Source organism: Amphiprion ocellaris, chromosome 18 (genome assembly GCF_022539595.1).
Source record: "Amphiprion ocellaris isolate individual 3 ecotype Okinawa chromosome 18, ASM2253959v1, whole genome shotgun sequence".
NCBI lineage: Eukaryota > Metazoa > Chordata > Actinopteri > Pomacentridae > Amphiprion > Amphiprion ocellaris.
This window is the reverse complement of record NC_072783.1, coordinates 32,204,035-32,221,306: the sequence shown is the minus strand read 5'-3', so window position 1 is coordinate 32,221,306 and position 17,272 is coordinate 32,204,035. Positions and strand designations below refer to the sequence as shown.

The 17,272-nt window shown below is 39.4% G+C and overlaps 1 protein-coding gene and 1 long non-coding RNA gene across 8 annotated transcripts in view; one reads left to right on the top strand and one right to left on the bottom strand.

Annotated features, from left to right (window-relative positions):
* LOC118470261 (uncharacterized) overlaps positions 1-17,230 on the top strand; it is an 84,537-nt gene extending 67,307 nt beyond the window's left edge. For 2 of the 3 annotated variants that reach the window (XR_004847286.2, XR_008599598.1), the window contains exons 3-7: positions 5,513-5,584; positions 5,757-12,595; positions 12,688-12,917; positions 15,702-15,856; positions 15,935-17,230. This is a non-coding gene — a long non-coding RNA (uncharacterized LOC118470261). The remainder of the gene's footprint in view (positions 1-5,512; positions 5,585-5,756; positions 12,596-12,687; positions 12,918-15,701; positions 15,857-15,934) is intronic. The other variant, XR_004847287.2, reaches the window with a different exon arrangement.
* The window catches only part of ptprea (protein tyrosine phosphatase receptor type Ea), a 72,734-nt gene that overhangs the window by 35,698 nt on the left and 19,764 nt on the right, over positions 1-17,272 (bottom strand). The window contains exon 1 of one of the 5 annotated variants that reach the window (XM_035947945.2): positions 1,211-1,700. The exons of 1 other annotated variant lie outside the window; for it this stretch is intronic. The gene's annotated coding sequence lies outside the window, so the exon portion shown is untranslated. Of the gene's footprint in view, positions 1-1,210; positions 1,701-17,272 lie in introns of those variants that run through there. 3 more of the 5 variants (XM_023269848.3, XM_035947947.2, XM_055004871.1) reach the window with 3 other exon arrangements.

Sequence of the window (17,272 nt, the reverse complement as noted above, 5' to 3'; positions counted from 1 at the left end):
ACATATAGGCTATTAAATGTTTATTAAAAACTAAAAAGCATTTAAAAAAAACAACTTAGGCATTTATTGAGTCACTAAAATACTGTAGAGTACAGACCACATCAGCATGATTATAAGCATCCTCTGGTAAATGAACAACCAGATACTGATGTCTCTCACCATATGGACTTCAGGAGATGACTGGGGGATGATAAACTGTGACCTACTGGTTGGATTCTCTCTGTTCTCATGTTTCTTACATGTTTGTCCCCTGACAGCCGGGTCCTAATGTTTTTTGAGCAACACACCATACTATGACGTTTTTACAATGATGGTTCTACTATGGAACCAGTTTGACATGTTCAGGTGTTCTTTGTGTGAAAACTCAGAGATTTCAGGTATCAGAAGGTGGTTTTCAACTTTCTTTATTAACTTTCTGATTCAACTTTAAATTTCCTTGACTAACCCCGCCCTCTGGACTTCCAGGAAGCTGTGTTCCTATTGGCTGTCCAGGTGGCTGCTTGGTGTTATCAGGAACACCTGAGCAGCTTGGTGTTATCAGGAACACCTGAGCAGCTCAGTGTCTTCCTGCTTTGTTTAGCTGCAGACAAACATTTCCTCTGTTTCTCTTCACCAGTGAACCGGGTTTGGTTCCGTTGCATTAGTTTGTTCTTTAGGCGTTGGCTTGCAGCTTCCAGCAGTAAAATCGTCTTTAATGTGTTTCTTGGTGTGTTTTAGGGCTTTGTACTGGATAGTTGTCTTGGTAAATGTGGTTCTTTAGGCACAGTTAGCACATGGTGCTAATGTGTGCAGTGATTAGTGGATTTGGTGCAGCTGAGTTGTGTCTTTATCTTGGCTGTAGTGAGTCTTCAGAGGTTTTTGGTCAGACACATTCTGTATTCTTGTTTGAGAACCAACGTTGGTTGTCCAGAAGGTAAGAGTTCCTGTCCTGATTATCTGTTCTCAGAGGTTCTCTGGTAGGCTGCAGGAGACTTTAGCGTTTGGGTTGTGCTAGTTTGGTTTTTGTAAGGTTTCATTTGGACGACTATCTTGAGGCCCCTCCATGTGGTTTAGTGAGGTTTTCTGGAACAGTTCTACAAAGCAACCTGCAGCAGAAGAGACTTTGAGAGTTTTTAGGAAGTTCTGGAGAGCAGACTTTAGAGCAGCAGAAAAATTTGTCAGCAGTTTGAGCAGGAGAAGGTGAGCTTCAGAGTAGAAATGAGATGGAAACCTTCTTGACCCGTGTGGTGAGGTCCTGTACCAAGAGTTTGAGCAGGTTGTGAAGAGTCTGTAGTTCTTTGGTCTGAAAGCACAAGAAGAGTCGACTCACTAAAGGAGAAAACAGGAGATACTGTTGGTTCTTCTGTCGCTCTGCAGTTTCCTTAGACTGAATATCAAGTTTATATTTTAAATGATTTCCCATGTGAGCCCAAGAAGACTTCAATAAACTCCCTCCATCCCCTGGACACAACATATTTTATGGCCATGTTAAATCTTTTTTTAAAAAATGTTTTTGAGTTTTAATCATAGTTTTAGCAGTTTTTTCTCTTTGCTTGTTTAGTTTTGTAATCTGTGTGAAAGGTGCTAAACAAATAAAGCTGAATTGATAAACTGAATAATTGACTAACTCATGATTGTGACAACAGAAGTATTTTCGTTGTGATTTAAGGGTTTGTTTCATTTTTAAGGTTGGGGTTAAAATCTTGACAGAAAAAAAGATTAAAGAAATAAACTACAGTAAAAAAGCAATTAAAGGAAAAAAACATTTAATATAATAAAACTTTTAAAAAGAAAATTAAACATTGAATACAATTAAATTATATTAGACAAAATATTTCATTAGATAATTAAACGGAAGATACAAAGCATGTAATTATGAAATTAAACAAAAATTTTTAAACAAAAATATTAAACATTAAAGATGAAATATTTTAGATAATTAAACATTTAAAAAATACAATTAAACAAGAATGTTACACATTTAGAAAAATATAAAACATTTAATTAGATTATTAAACCTTTAAAAGTCAAAACATTTAATAAAAAAATTAAATGTTTAATTAGAAAATTAAATCTTAAAGACAATAAAACTTTAAATAGGAATTAAACAGAAAATACAATGAAGCATTAAAAAGGAAAATCAAACATTAAAAGATAAAACATTTAAAAAGAAAAACCTTAAAGATTTAATCGAAAAATTAAACATTGGGAAAGAAAAGGAAAGTTTTCAAACAAGACAATAAAACATTTGAAAAAACAACAAACATTAAAAAGATAAAACATTTCGAAATCAAATCAGACATTAGAAAAGAATAAAAGGTGAGAAAAGAACAAATCTAAACATTTAAGAAGAATCAAACTAAAGACATAACATTTGAAAAGACACCAGTTAGACTTTAGAAGATCATATTAAACAGAAGAGACAATAAAACAATCAAAAAGAGCAAAAACAGATCAAGGCCTTAAAGCGTTTTCTAGTCTGAAATGAAAACATCAAGTTGTTTCTTCAAACATTTCCTCTTTCTATGTTCTTGGTTTGATTGTGGACAGATTTACTAAGAACTCATTTCAGAAAACTGCTTTCCAGATAAAGTCTACTAGTAGTTGAAGGCATCGATCAAACTAATGTTACCTTCTGATCTCCACAAACTTTACTGTTCAGTGAAGAGAATCAAAGTTTGTTGAGGATTTCTAAAAAACCCACAGGTGAAGGTCTGAGAAGAACTCGGATGGTCTAAATGTGAAATCAAGACTCATGGTCACAAGTTTTAAGGCTTCTGTTAACCAGAAAGTTCAAACTAACAGAGAAGTACTGAGAAACTTTTAAAACTTCAGTCCTCAGACTGTCGAAAGGTTCAAACTAACAGAGAAGTACTGAGAAACTTTTAAAACTTCAGTCCTCAGACTGTCGAAAGGTTCAAACTAACAGAGAACTACTCAGGAACTTAGAAGATATCAGCCCTCAGACTGTCTGAAGGTTCAAACTAACAGAGATCTACTGTGGGACTTCGAAAATTTCAGCCCTCAGACTGTCTGAAGGTTCAAACTAACAGAGAACTACTGTGGGACTGAGAAAATTTCAGCCCTCAGACTGTGTGAAAGCTCAGGTCCTGAGGACTCGGGAGGTGTGGAGGCTTTGGAAAGTCTTGGAACTGAGGGTTCCACCCTCCAGCACAAAGGCTGAAGTCCCACCTCCTGAGAAAAACGGTCGAGTCGAGACTCGAGTTAAAAAAAAAACTCAAAAACGACAAAAAATAGATGATAAATGCGCAAAAAAAAGAAGAACTAGTATCTGAGCGAATAGCTCAGGGGGATAAGAAGAGAGTCTGCGGACTGGAGGGTCGCAGGTTCAAGACCCGCCACTGGCAGTTTTGTTTCTTTGTCTTTGTCAGGATTTTGAGAAAATTTAAGAAGTGTCTGGTCTTGAACCAGCGACCTGCAGCTCCATAGGCAAATCCTTAACTCACTGAGCTACAGATCAGATAAAAAGAAATAAATTCGTCGTCCCTTTGGCATCGTAGTTTCTGTGTGACCACATGGGTGGAGCCAAGGCGGAGTCTGGGTGGAGTCAGGGGGGGGGGTTGGGGGGGGGGGGGGGGGGGGGGTGGGGGGGGGGGCCCCCCCCCCCCCCCCCCCCTACTCTCCGCCCTGACTCCCCCCACGGCCCACCACACCTTCCCCCGCCCGACGAGTTTTTCGAGTCTCCACGAGTTCTTCGAGTCTCCACAGGTTTTCCCGAGTTTCTGGAGTTTCCACCAGGTCGGAGGCAGAACAAGTTGTCATGAAGAGGTGTTGAAGTCGGCCAGGATGGACTGACTTTTTACAGCGACTAGAAGGAAGACCACTAGAGAGCAGGTCTTTAACCAACATCCATAAAATCCATGGAGTCGCTCCAGAGAAATGAAGGGAGGTCAACTTTTATCAACCTCCATCCAGATGTTCAACTTCATATCTTTACTTGGAGATTTTTAGCACCACAAACCTTTAGTATCACACTTTATTATCATTTATTAGGACTTTAATGGAATCCACCAGCGGATTTACTTTTTGTTGACAAACTTTATTCTTGTCGTCGTGGGACTGCAGTATTTAAAACTCTTCCTTCTATTTGACCTCATGTTTATTAGTTTTAGTGGAGAAAGTTTGAATTGTCAATTAGTCTCTTAAAAACCAAATAATAAATTGGATTAGTCAAGAGGTTTAAATTTCTTACTTTGTCATATTTTAAATATGACAAAAAAAATAAAAATAAAGCATCTTGAGACAATTTGACCTGTAATTGGCGTTATATAAATAAAATTGAATTTAAATTGTATGTATCTTGTAATGTTGGAGTAATTCAGCCATATATGTTGGAAAACACATTTCTTTGTCGATTAATCTGTTGATTGTTTTCTCCAGTAATTCATTTCTTGTTTTGGTTTATAAAATGACAAACCCAAATATATTCAGTTTACTGTCATAAAAACCAAAACGATTTACATTCATGATGCAGGAATCAGGCAGTTTTTCACTTTTTATCTTAGTTTAGTCAGAAAGATAGTTGATAATGTGTGAATTGTTGCAGCTTGTGAGCAGTAAAAGGTTTTAATCTTTGGGGCCGAGTGTCAGAAAACATTTAGAAACCAACATCAATAAAACACTCAACAAAGATTTGAACATCATTAAAGGGAAATCCAACTTTTGCATGACAGTGTCTAATTAAAGGACATTTATTTCCAACGTAAATGTGCGATATTCATCCTCTGGAGCTTTCTCTTCACATCGTCTTCCACCTGGACTGGTTTGGTCGGGAGCATGTGCAACAAACATTTGAAAAACTGCACTTTAACATCAATGAATGACACTGAAGTTTAATCTCTACATAAATGAGACTGAGTCTGGATGTGCTGCTCTGTCATTAACTCCTAAGTTTAGGGAAAGTTCAAACAAAAGAGTTCAGATCAGACTTGAGAATGAGCTTATTCTGAACAAACATCTCAGACTTTCTGAGCTTCAGCACCTCTAGCAAGATATTTTAACAACAAGCAACTAAAGAGATCCAGAAGTTGGAGAGAGTTAGCTTTAGCTGAGCCAAAGAACATGTGGGACGCTAACCTAGCAAACATTTCAGACTTTTCTCTGTGAATTCTGGGAAATAATTTCCTATTTAATGACAGAGCTACACATCTTAACTCAGTCTCATTAAAACAGACTCTAATTCAGTGTCATCCATCCATATTAAAGTGCACTTACCCAAAATGTTTGTTGCATGAGCTCCAACAAAACCTGTCCAGGTAGAAGGCCACTTTGACAAACAGGAAGTGGAAGATTCCAAGCAGATTTATAGAAGAGGGAACCGGACTGTACTAAGTGTGGTCCAGTATAGAGGGGTGTTTTGTGGGTTTTTAAGGCTGATAATGATTATTAGTGAGACACTTGGAGTAGATATTCATTTGCAGTAAATGAAAGTATTTAAAATCTTGGAGTTAAACTTAGAAGAACACAAACTCTAACAGAAAACTTTGTTGATACATTTTTGTTTTGTTTACAGATGTTCAGTGAAAGGAGTTTTATTCGTGACGTATAACCAATCAAATCACTCCAGAAGACACAGCGACCACAGGTAGATAAAGGTTCAGAGCCAAAGTAGTGCCATTTTTAAATTTATTTATTATCGTAAATCGGTAAAAAATAAAATACTGATAATCAGTAAATCAGTCAGCCCACAATTACTACAATTCTACAATGTATGTCTCTTTCTGGATTGTACTCAGCTGCATGTCTTCGTCCACCAGGCCTCCGTTGACTCGTCCCGCCTGCCGTCTCTGGAACTGAAGCTGGATTGGAACAGACCAAAGTACAGTCCAATCACGATGCCAGCTGCCTCTCAAAAGGCTCCTTCATCTGGCAGGTGGCGCCACTTCTTCTGAGGGGAAGCTGAGCTGGTCCAGCAGAACTTTGGAGATGTGTTCCAGTGGTTGGTAGATGTGTGGGGAGATAGAGAGGGACCTTTGAATTGTTCACAAAGGAAAACAGGGAATCAATTGGTAGTTTTAGTTTAGGGAGCTACTGCGGTGTGTTTTTGGGTTTTAAGAGGTGAACAGGAAGAGTTTTTTTTCCTATTGCTTATCTTTTACTTTGTTCCTGGTTGGAATGCCCATCAATGTCAACATGAAGTTCACTTTTAGTTCTGTTGATTTATTTTTATTTTACTAACACCCATTTGTTTTTAACCCCCTCACATGTTGTGTTGTTGTAAACTGTAGCTGGAAATGGTTGATTTTTAATGGAATATCTCCATAGGGGTACAGAGGAACATTTCCAGCAACCATCACTCCTGTGTTCTAATGCTACATTATGTTAGCTAATGGTGTTGAAAGGCTAACTAATGAATAGAAAACCCTTGTGCAGTTATGTTAGCACATGGAGAAAAGTGGGAGTTTTCATGGAAAACATGAAATTGTCTGGGTGACCCCAATGGATGGTGTAAATGCAACATGTGGATTTGTGGGTGTAATATATACAACTCCACACTCCTGAGTTTTATCGTGAGTCTAATACAGCTGTTATTTCCCTAACAAGCCCCTAAGTTCAGCTCAAACAGTCCCAAGGTGACAAAAAGCAGCTCAATACACGGATGGACACCTAATACACCCATATGCATATGCACTTCCCTCTCTTTGACTCATCCACATCTCCAGGGTCGTGGTCAATCAGATTAGAGCATCGCACTGAGATCTCCGAGTGCACCAGCACAAATCCATTTACAGAGATAAGCTGTGAGGGCAACTGCTGCACCACAAACACACACACACACACACACACACACACACACACACACACACACACACACACACACACACACACACACACACACACACACACTCACATGGATGCAGAGTGAGGAAGAAGAGATGTCACTTCACCCACTGAGTTGCTATCAGGCCTCAGCATCAGTGCAGCACAACAATGTTTACACAAGCCCTCTCTGACCTGCAACTGTGTGTCACTTCCACAAACACAATGTACAGCTCAGGACCCCTCCAAAGGGTCGCAAGATTAATCTCAGGAGTCATGAGATGATTAACAGGATAGAGAAATGCACATGTATTGTTGCCCTTTAAGGCTGTGGCCAATCTTTCTTCCTTTCTTGTGAATTATTGGGTAATCTTAGTTTTGCAAGTAATCGCTAAAAAGAGACCGATTCTTTTCCAAGAAGCTAAAAAAATCTGAGGATGTGACTACGTTCTAAATGCTGCATAATGGAAAATACAGCTATTACCACCATAATACTGTAAGTCGGTGTTAAATTTTTAATGATAAGACTTTAATTAGAAGAGAACAGCAGCAGCAGCAGTCTAGCACCTGCTTCACCACAGCAGTGTTAGAGAGACGTGAAAGTGAGAGAAGTGGCAGAAAGCACATTGTGATTTATGGTGTTTACAGCCCAACTCGAAAGGGACAAAATCAGTCCCGAGATGAAAACCGCAGCAGCAGAAATTATAATAAATGGCACTGCAGGACACAAATGCATGTGTGCGGATGTTCTGCTTCTCTGATCAGATGTGAATAGAGCTGTGTCCCTGATGAACCACACACATTGCAGGCTTAATGTTCCAGAGCGAGAGGACAGACAGCCGAAAGGAGGAGGCTGATTTCGTTAGCCGAGGCTCCCTTCGCCTGTCCACAAACACACCAGAGTATCTTGGCATCCAGGTCTGCTGAACACCACCGAGTGGCCCTCAGCCAAAGCAAGCGGGATGTGAATGTGATAATATCATATAGCAGCTCTTCCAAACTTGGCAACTTTGCTGTTATAATCAAGTATGTGGAAATATCCTATAGGGCCCAGGCAGGACTAGATCAATTACAGGCAGACTTTGAATGTGATAAACTACATCAACAGTGTTATTTAGTTAGTGGGAAGCTAAATGAGAAGTCTGATTTAATTCTCACCTGTAGCTCTCTTAGATCAATAACCAAATAGAGTGATGGAAAAAGCCTCTGAAAAGTAGAAAATGTTCATTAAGAACGTAAATGAGAAGAAGCTGCTGCTAAGGCAAGGTGGAATTGACTCACAGGTGGTTTAGAAATATAGATTTATTGGATTTAAGATGCAGTATGTTACTGACTATAATATTGCCCTGAAATTTGCTACAGACTTTTATAGTAGGATGAATCCTAATGACTTTGGTGATCTGAGCTTTTATGTAGTGCAACAAACAGATCAAACTTTTCACTTCTCCTATAACAAAATATCTGAGAAATAGACTGCAGCAAAGATTTCTGTAGATTCATGATTCCTACACAATATATCATTAATGACTTTGATGACCCTTTTAATGAGGTTCACATTTGCTTTTTTTAAAGTCCCTTTCTCATTGTTGACTTAAACCAGGAAAATTCATCTCTGTCCATCAAAGTTACATATTAAGAGTTTTTTCTCCATCAAAACAATCTCTTCCTACCTTTAAATGATTTACACATAACTCTGTTGCTTCTTTTTGAATGTCCTCACCTCCTTCCAATGAAACTTCTGCCACTCGCTGTAGCTCGAGCACCCCAGCTCACCAGCAATGCCGCTTAAACTACTTTATACTACATGATGGCAAGGTGTAACATCGATAGATAAATTCAGGCATACATGTTGGAACCAGAAACTGATTCCAAAAAAAGGAATAATGATGTGGAAAGTCCCACCCTGCCAGTCAAAAGGATTGGTTCCTTAAGATTTGTTATGGAAAAATAAAAACAGAAGTCTAAATTCATGTTTTGAAACTGCTGTAGTTTCAAGATAGAGATGCTCAGCTACTGCATTGATAGTTTATTTCACTCATTTGTCTTTTAACATATAAAAAGCACCATATCGACGAAAAACTTGATTTTCACTCAAGTGAAAGTGAAAAATCTCAATGACCACTGGACAGATTTACATGAGAATCAGAAGAGGACACCCATGTTGCTCTTACAATAAACTGTATAACTGTTGGTGATTAACTTAATACTTAGCGCCACAATTAGGTAAAATTTTCAGTTAGTCCATGGCTTTGGTTTATGACCAAACACCTGCGAAACTCCCTCCTTATTGGTACTTTTGTTTGGTGTAATTACCAGAGTATATGTGTTGACAAGCTGAATTAAAATAGTGAACAGAAGGAACATTCTCAGCATTGTCATTCAGCTCAGTGTATGTTACTGTATATACACATCTCATTGATTTTTAAGTGTCTAGCTGTTGCAGCCTGTGGCTATAGTATAAAGCTGCTATATTGTGTTCTTTAATCTCTGATGAAGGCCTGTGGGTGAAATGTGGCTGTTAATCAATACTGCACTGACGGTGCGTGGGAGTCTGCAGCTAATTTGTTGTATTCTATTCTCCTATGCACCTTACATTATATACTATTCTGCTTTAACAACAACAAAAAAAGGGGACCAATCTGGACAGCCTGACAATCCAATTCTCAGTAGCAACACTCAGGCATGACTTACAGCTGGCCAGAGGCCTCTAAAAAAAATCCTCTTTCGGTTCATTATAAGTGCAGCATGTGAAAACAGAGATTATTCAGCCTTCCATCCAACAATCTGATACACATCCCCTCAGTAGTGGTGTCTCTTCCTTCTCTTTCTTCTTCCTGCTTTCACATGCTTTCCCAAAAGCTCATTTCTCCCAGGTGCCTGGGAGCAGCTCAGACAGAACAGGGTGAGGATTAAACAAGTCCCCAGCCGAGGATTCCCTGCAACATTTAAACTCCACGAACTCCATGTGGTAAATATTCATGGCGGAGAAATAGTGTTATTCCAGGACAAAAGGGAGGAAAACAAACACATTTCCACACCACATAGGCATTTACAAGCTTCCCTCTTAAGACCTGCACAACACATATAGACTGGCATTAATGGGCATGTAAGAAACATGTACGCCCACACAAAGAGGGGGAAAAAAACCCTGTGGATTTCTCAAGCTATCTGTGTATATATCTGGCTGCAGCCCAAGGCAACATGTCTTGTCTGTCTGTGCAACCTTGTCTGGGAACAGAGAGGTTTCACACATTGAAGAGAAAGTCATGAACGCCTCCACTTCTTTTCACAAGAAAACTGCCAAAAGTGGGAACCAGAGTGAGAAATCAAAATACAAATGTAACTGTGAATACATAACAATGTTCTTTTTAGGAACGTGTTTATTTATCCACAGAAATCAGGCTGTCTGTTGGATGTTTAACACATATGCCAACAGAAAGACTCGTCACTGTAAGCTGCATTCTTCCTTTTCTACACAATATAGACCAAAACGCCACTGTCCGTCTTGTACCTGTAAATCTAGCTTCTTTTGGCTGGAGGTCAGGGGAACTCCTCCTCAGCCTCACATCTTTGTCACTGTATGGAGCTGACTCAGAAGCAAGCAGGAAGAGAAACAGTTTAGATCATATCCTGTGTGTGAACTGTGGTTTACAGCCAAACAGAAGGGGTATAAAATTAGCTGGACTGTGAGAACTAAAAAGAGAGATGGGGGAGAGAAGGGCCAGTCGGACTTAAAAACACAAAAGGACACTGGAGAGGGAAGGAGTCGGAGCCATAACTGGAACAGCTCTGGGTGTCTTCCTGTTAAACACAACAACTCTGGCAACACACGTCGACATTTGCTCAACGCTCTGTGGCATACTAAGCCAGATTAGAGAAGAAACAGCAAACTGAAACTGCATATTTGTGAGCTACGACCTGGAACATTTATTCGTGGGTGTGTCTCACACCCATAAGCCAAGAATTAGTTTTCTTAAATGACTCATTCTGTAATAAAAATGAAGTGATAAATACCAGAGCAGCAGCTTATAGCAGCAAAAAAACAAAGTCTGCATCCATGCTTCATTACACATGAGCAAAATGATACAAGGGGATAAAATTTAAACTCAATTTTCTTAGTGGCTTACCACTAATGGAGCAAAAAATGTAAACCGTAAGCAACATTTATAGTCTTGTTTGTGTACATCTAAAGAATGTGTTCTAATGTGCTCTTTTTTTTCTCTCCACTAACTTCAGAGGGAAATATCGGGTTTGTCTTTTTGTATGCAAAATATTCAGCACACCAAGTTTGTCTCCCTGCCCTTTGATGCTGTGGAGGTTGTGTGCTGTCAGTTTACTGGCGCTGTTTGGCTGAAAAGGCTGCCTGCTGCACTACAAGAGAAGATGCACTGAGAAGTAAAGGAACCTAAAAGAAGGAACTGTGCAGTTTGATAGTATCATTTTCTGTGAGTTTGTTGCTACAAATGATGACTATCTTATAGACTACAAGTAAAAATAACTTGATGTTACTTGAGTGATTGATACATTGTTAAAATACTGCAGTCATTTCAGATTGGTGATTGATTGCTCTAGTCTGCAGCTGCAATTAATGATTGTTTTCACTACTGCTTAATCTGACAATTTTTTTCTGGATTAAATTAAAGAAATAAAATGTTAGCAAATGGTAAAAAATGTTGATCAGTGTTTCCCAAACCCCAAAATGATGCCCTCAAATGGCTCGTTTTGTTCTCAGCCCAAAGATATTCAATTAAAGGTGGAATGAGAGTTTTGACACTTTTTTCATTAGAATGTACTCGAATGGATTACGTAATCAAAATAGATGCCAAATAATTCAATAGTTGACAACAAATCAGCTAACTGATTAATCATTGCAGCTCTGCTTATAACAATGCAATAAGCAAACCACAGAGGCTGCAATTCAGGATACTCATATGCAGCAATTTTGCAGACAGGCAAATTTACTAATTCCTGTCATCCTCTTTGGTCTACTTACACCAATCATCCATTATCACAATAGTTGCTAATTAATTTTAAAGTTGATGACTAAATTGATTAATTGTCACAACTCTAGTCGGTCTTGCTCTACTCATTTAAACTGGTAGTGGCTTTCTGTCCTGTGTCTGTTAGACACATACACACACACACACAAAGAGGGGGATAAAGTCAGCTGTAATAACATCAAAAGTTATCACAACAATAACATCAGCTGGGTTCTGACCTCCTCTGCTACAGCGAGACACCCTCATACTGTCTGGAGGAAAGTTTTCCTGGGATAGGAAGTGAGAGCTCATAGGAAGAATGCCCTGTAAACCTAAATCAACAGGATACGGATCATTTACAGGGTAACATCCACTGAACTCAGGAGCAGCAACCGGCTACGCCTGAAATAAAGTCCTCGAAACCTCTTTGTATCTTCCTCTTCAAAGGCATCACTTCAGCTGATCTGAAGGCAGGGCTGTGCGCATGAGTAAATACTGCAATCTGGTCATCAGACGGAGGGGAACTTGCATCCCCCACCCTAACCCTCCTTCCAGGAAGCAGCCATGTAAATACTCTGCAGTATGATCGTCTGACATGTAACATGAAACATGCCGGCTGTAACTTGGAGGGCAAACGGATCGTGTTTGCAGGCACTGGCGGCAGATGCAATATTTCTAAAAATGAAACTTAAGATACAATTTCATATTTCATTCCACAAACAGCCCTGAGAGAATTCTGTCTTGTCTTTCAGGGTGGAGCATTACTCCCTGCCAGCCTTCAAACAGTATCAAAAACCTGATTTCTTCCCAGGTCGCAAATTATCCAGAGGCCCCGGAATGCAGATGCAAAAGCCAAGGTATGTTATTTTAATTTATTTCCTGTGTTACGGCAACCCAGAGGGAAATCACAAGAGCTGAGACAGAAGCTGTGCTACTCTATCTTTAACAGGTAACAGGAAATTGGCCATTCAGCACATCATCTACAGTAGCTGCTCCAGCCAGCCAACGGACTGATGGATGGCAAGTCACACTCGAGCTGCGACACCATTGATTTCCCTCTCATACAACCTCGAGACTGCTGATTCAAGATAATGTTACATTTTTAAAGGCTTTGCTGTGATAGTGGGGTCATAAATTCTGCAGATGAAGCTGATAAATGAGCTGAAGCTACATTGACAGGTGAGATTTATTTCCACTGCGCTGATTTATTTGTCTGGTTTTGTGCATTATTTATAGTTCATCGTTAAGTGTGTACTTTCATTTCTGGCGCAGTATCAGATTTTAAAATTGGTTACTGGGAAGGCTGCAAAATCCCAAACATTGTGTAACACGGGTGTAACTTGTCAGGGGTAAATTAAATCTTAACTTGTAAAAAACATTTCCAGAGAACTGCCGTGACTGTTAAATCCTGTACATTCAGTGAACCATACTGTCATTTAGTGACATTTTGCAGTATTTACCAAAACACAGTTCAACATTGTGATATAAACTGAGATTCTGTTGTTGGGTTCCACTGATCTGGAATATCAATGCTCTTCTTAACCTTCTCAGTAAATCAGGATACAGTACTACAGAGTGACATTTACATGTAGTGTGTAATCCTTCCTCATTTTATGGTCCAAAGTTTCAACCAAGTTTACACTAAAGCCTTGATCATTCTGCAGGACAATAAGGAGTACATGTGTAAAGTGGAAAACATGATGGCCAGCTCCATACAGAGAGAAGATGAGCTCCTTGATATAATGCATTTTTCGGAATAACTTGAAATTATGATGAAAAACCAAACTGTGTATGTGGCCCTTTAAAGCAAATAGAAACAAGGATGTAGAACATTCACCACCAAATAAAAATCACTTACAAGTGAATAGCATTGGTCATCTTATTACAATCCAAAGTTCTGCTGGATTGTGGCCTTTGTGTGGATGTTACTTTGACACGTAGCACCTAAATCCTGCTGCAGCCCAAGCACAACCCCACCCCCATTGCAATGGCACTCCCCCGTGCCAGCAGCCCCTCCCAACCAGGACAATGTCCCTGGAATGGCACAATGAAACTGGCAAAGAGCCCCAGGCCTTGACCTGATCTCAAAAGTCTCCAGATCCTAATCCAATTGAGCATCCGCGGGATGTACTGAAACAAGACCGATCCACCAACCCTGCAACTTACAGGACCCAAAGGATCTGCTGCCAACATTCTGGTGCCAAGACACCATCAAAGGTCTTGTATCCATGGCCAAATGGGTCACATGCTTTGGCGGGATGAGGGGTACCTATGCCATAGCAGGCAGGTGGATTTAATGTCATGAGTATAGTACATACAGTGAGTGTCAAGTTTGCTTTTCTAGCACATGCTCAGTCTATGCTATCACAAATCTGGGTTGCAAGCAGACATCCCCAAAGACCCCTGGCAGTGATGCTCAGTGTTGGTGATTTTTTTAGTAAATAAGCACCATATTTTAAGCATGGAAAGACATCCTCATGAAATTGAGTTGAAAACACGTGTAGTTGGATGCAGTTTCAGTGTTGGTACCATCTAGTATCAGTCTTGGCATTATTAAAGGGATGTTATATTTGGGGCTTGTCAGAGTGCCATGCTACCTGTCAAGGAGATTACTGCTGTGGACCATTGTAAAGAGCTGTAAACAACAGGCCCACGTGCATGGCTCTGAGAAGAGAAGATAAGAAAGTGTAGGAGGGGCTCTGGTTGGAGGGGGGTTACTGATCATTGTGCCAAGCGAGCAGCTGTGTGATGGATTTCACACACATCTTCTCATCTATCTCTGCATCCCTTTGTGTCGAACAAAGAGCAAAATAAGAGCCCCTTTGGACTGCATGCCGTGGAGGATCACTGTATCGCCATTCACGTCATTTGCCCTCACAGCATGTCGTGCATGGGTGAGCAAACACACCCCATGCTCCTTCGGCATGCAATTACTGTGTTTGTGAGGCACATGGGTCTCAGGCAGAAATATTTTCAGGAATGGAAGAAAATCAAATACACACAAAAACAATTCCAATTTGCTGTCAGGAAAGCTGCTTGAATTCAAACTGAATCCATGGATGTATCTGACAAATCCAGAAACATGACAGAGCTGCATTGTCTGCGCTGGTATCAGCAAGTGCAGCATCTTGGCGGCAGAGCACGCAAAATCTGAACAGGATATTGCTTCCCTCATGACAAAAGCTGAAAGCATCCCCTTTCATTTGTTAGAATCAGTGCCATTAAACAAGCAAACTAGAAAAGTACTCAGAGAGTGCAGCACTCCGCCAAGGCTGTTCATTCCCACATATATCATTGTCAGGATAGCAGCATATTTTTGTAGAAATGCAGCATTTTTTATTAGTTATTGATGATCAAAAAACCTGGCAACCTAGAATGTGGACATTCAATATAGATGTATCCACAAATATGACCTCGCTCTGAGCACAGGTGTGTGTTCTGCATGTGTATGTTATGTACGGATACCGAATCATGTGACCTAAATATGTAGCGTGCGGCAGGAATTGATGGGACTCAGAAACACCCCCACAATTTAATCAGTTGTTCCTTGGATCATTTCCGAAGGACAAGTCCTGATAAGTCCTCAGTGGTGGATTTGTAGTAGGTTTTAGTGACATTTTGGACGACATACTAAACTATGACTTTTTTCCACATTTTGTACGACATACTAAACTATGACGTTTTTGGTCACATTTTGGACGACATATTAAGTATGACGTTTTAATGACATTTTGGACGACATACTAAACTATGATGTTTTTGGTCACATTTTTGACGACATACTAAACTATGACTTTTTTTCACATTTTGGACACCATACTAAACTGCCTTTTTTTCACATTTTGGACGACATACTAAACTGCCTTTTTTTCACATTTTGGACGACATACTAAACTATGACTTTTTAATGACATTTTGGACGACATACTAAACTATGACGTTTTTTGTTTTGTTGTCCCCCAGGTCCAGGTTTTTCTTTCTCCTAGGTGTGTTCTGACACAGAGGCTATGACAGGTGAAGGTGCTTAGTAATCAGTGGAGACAGCGCAGGCAGGTGTTCTGATCATCATCAACACTTCTCGATAAAACCAGACATCATTCTTTGCTTGGAGTGGGACTGTAAGTTAGTGCTGTGCACTGTTCAGTTGTTGCCATTTGCTTTCTTTGCTTTTAGTAATCCTGTGTTTCTTTATGTAGTTCTTCACCTACTTGTGCCTCCTGGATCCGCTGTCTGCTCTGTCCTGTCCGTTGGAGAGCAACTCACCTGTTGGATTCCTGGGTTCCATTCTTCTACTAGTCTGCTCTCCATTCCTGCCTACAAAGCCAGCACCTGTCTCCTCACACCAGGAGCCGTTAGCCCCCAGCTCGCTTAACCCTGCCACTCCTACGCCTGCCTCTCCACCGTAGCCCTACAATCTACACCTGCTGGGTCGTCACTACACTGGAATGGTTGGAGCCAGTCCCCAATCCCCAATTTCAATAAAAAATTATCATGAATTTTGGCGCAAAAAAATGCCTTACTATACTATGTCGAAAAAAATACACGATTTTTCAACATGTCGTGAAAACGTGCCATATGATGAAATAATGTAAAGGAGGCCGTGAAAAACACTCCAGAAAGGTTTTCTTTGAAAAAAAAATCATCATGAATTTTGGCGCAAAAAAAACGCCTTACTATACTATGTCGAAAAAAATACACGATTTTTCAACATGTCGTAAAAACGTGCCATATGATGAAATGATATAAAGGAGGCCGTGAAAAACACTATGGTAAGGTTTTCTTTGAAAAAAAAATCATCATGAATTTTGGCGCAAAAAAAACGCCTTACTATACTATGTCGAAAAAAATACACGATTTTTCAACATGTTGTAAAAACGTGCCATATGATGAAATAATGTAAAGGAGGCTGTGAAAAACACTCCAGAAAGGTTTTCTTTGAAAAAAAAATCATCATGAATTTTGGCGCAAAAAAAACGCCTTACTATACTATGTCGAAAAAAATATACGATTTTTCAACATGTCGTCAAAATGTGCCATATGATGAAATGATATAAAGGAGGCCGTGAAAAACACTATGGTAAGGTTTTCTTTGAAAAAAAAATCATCATGAATTTTGGCGCAAAAAAAATGCCTTACTATACTATGTCGAAAAAAATACACGATTTTTCAACATGTCGTAAAAACGTGCCATATGATGAAATAATGTAAAGGAGACCGTGAAAAACACTATGGTAAGGTTTTCTTTGAAAAAAAAAATCATCATGAATTTTGGCGCAAAAAAAACGCCTTACTATACTATGTCGAAAAAAAATGCGATTTTTCAACATGTTGTAAAAACGTGCCATATGATGAAATAATGTAAAGGAGGCTGTGAAAAACACTCCAGAAAGGTTTTCTTTGAAAAAAAAATCATCATGAATTTTGGCGCAAAAAAAATGTCTTAATATACTATGTCGAAAAAAATACACGATTTTTCAACATGTCGTAAAAACGTGCCATATGTTGAAATAATGTAAAGAAGGCCATGAAAAACA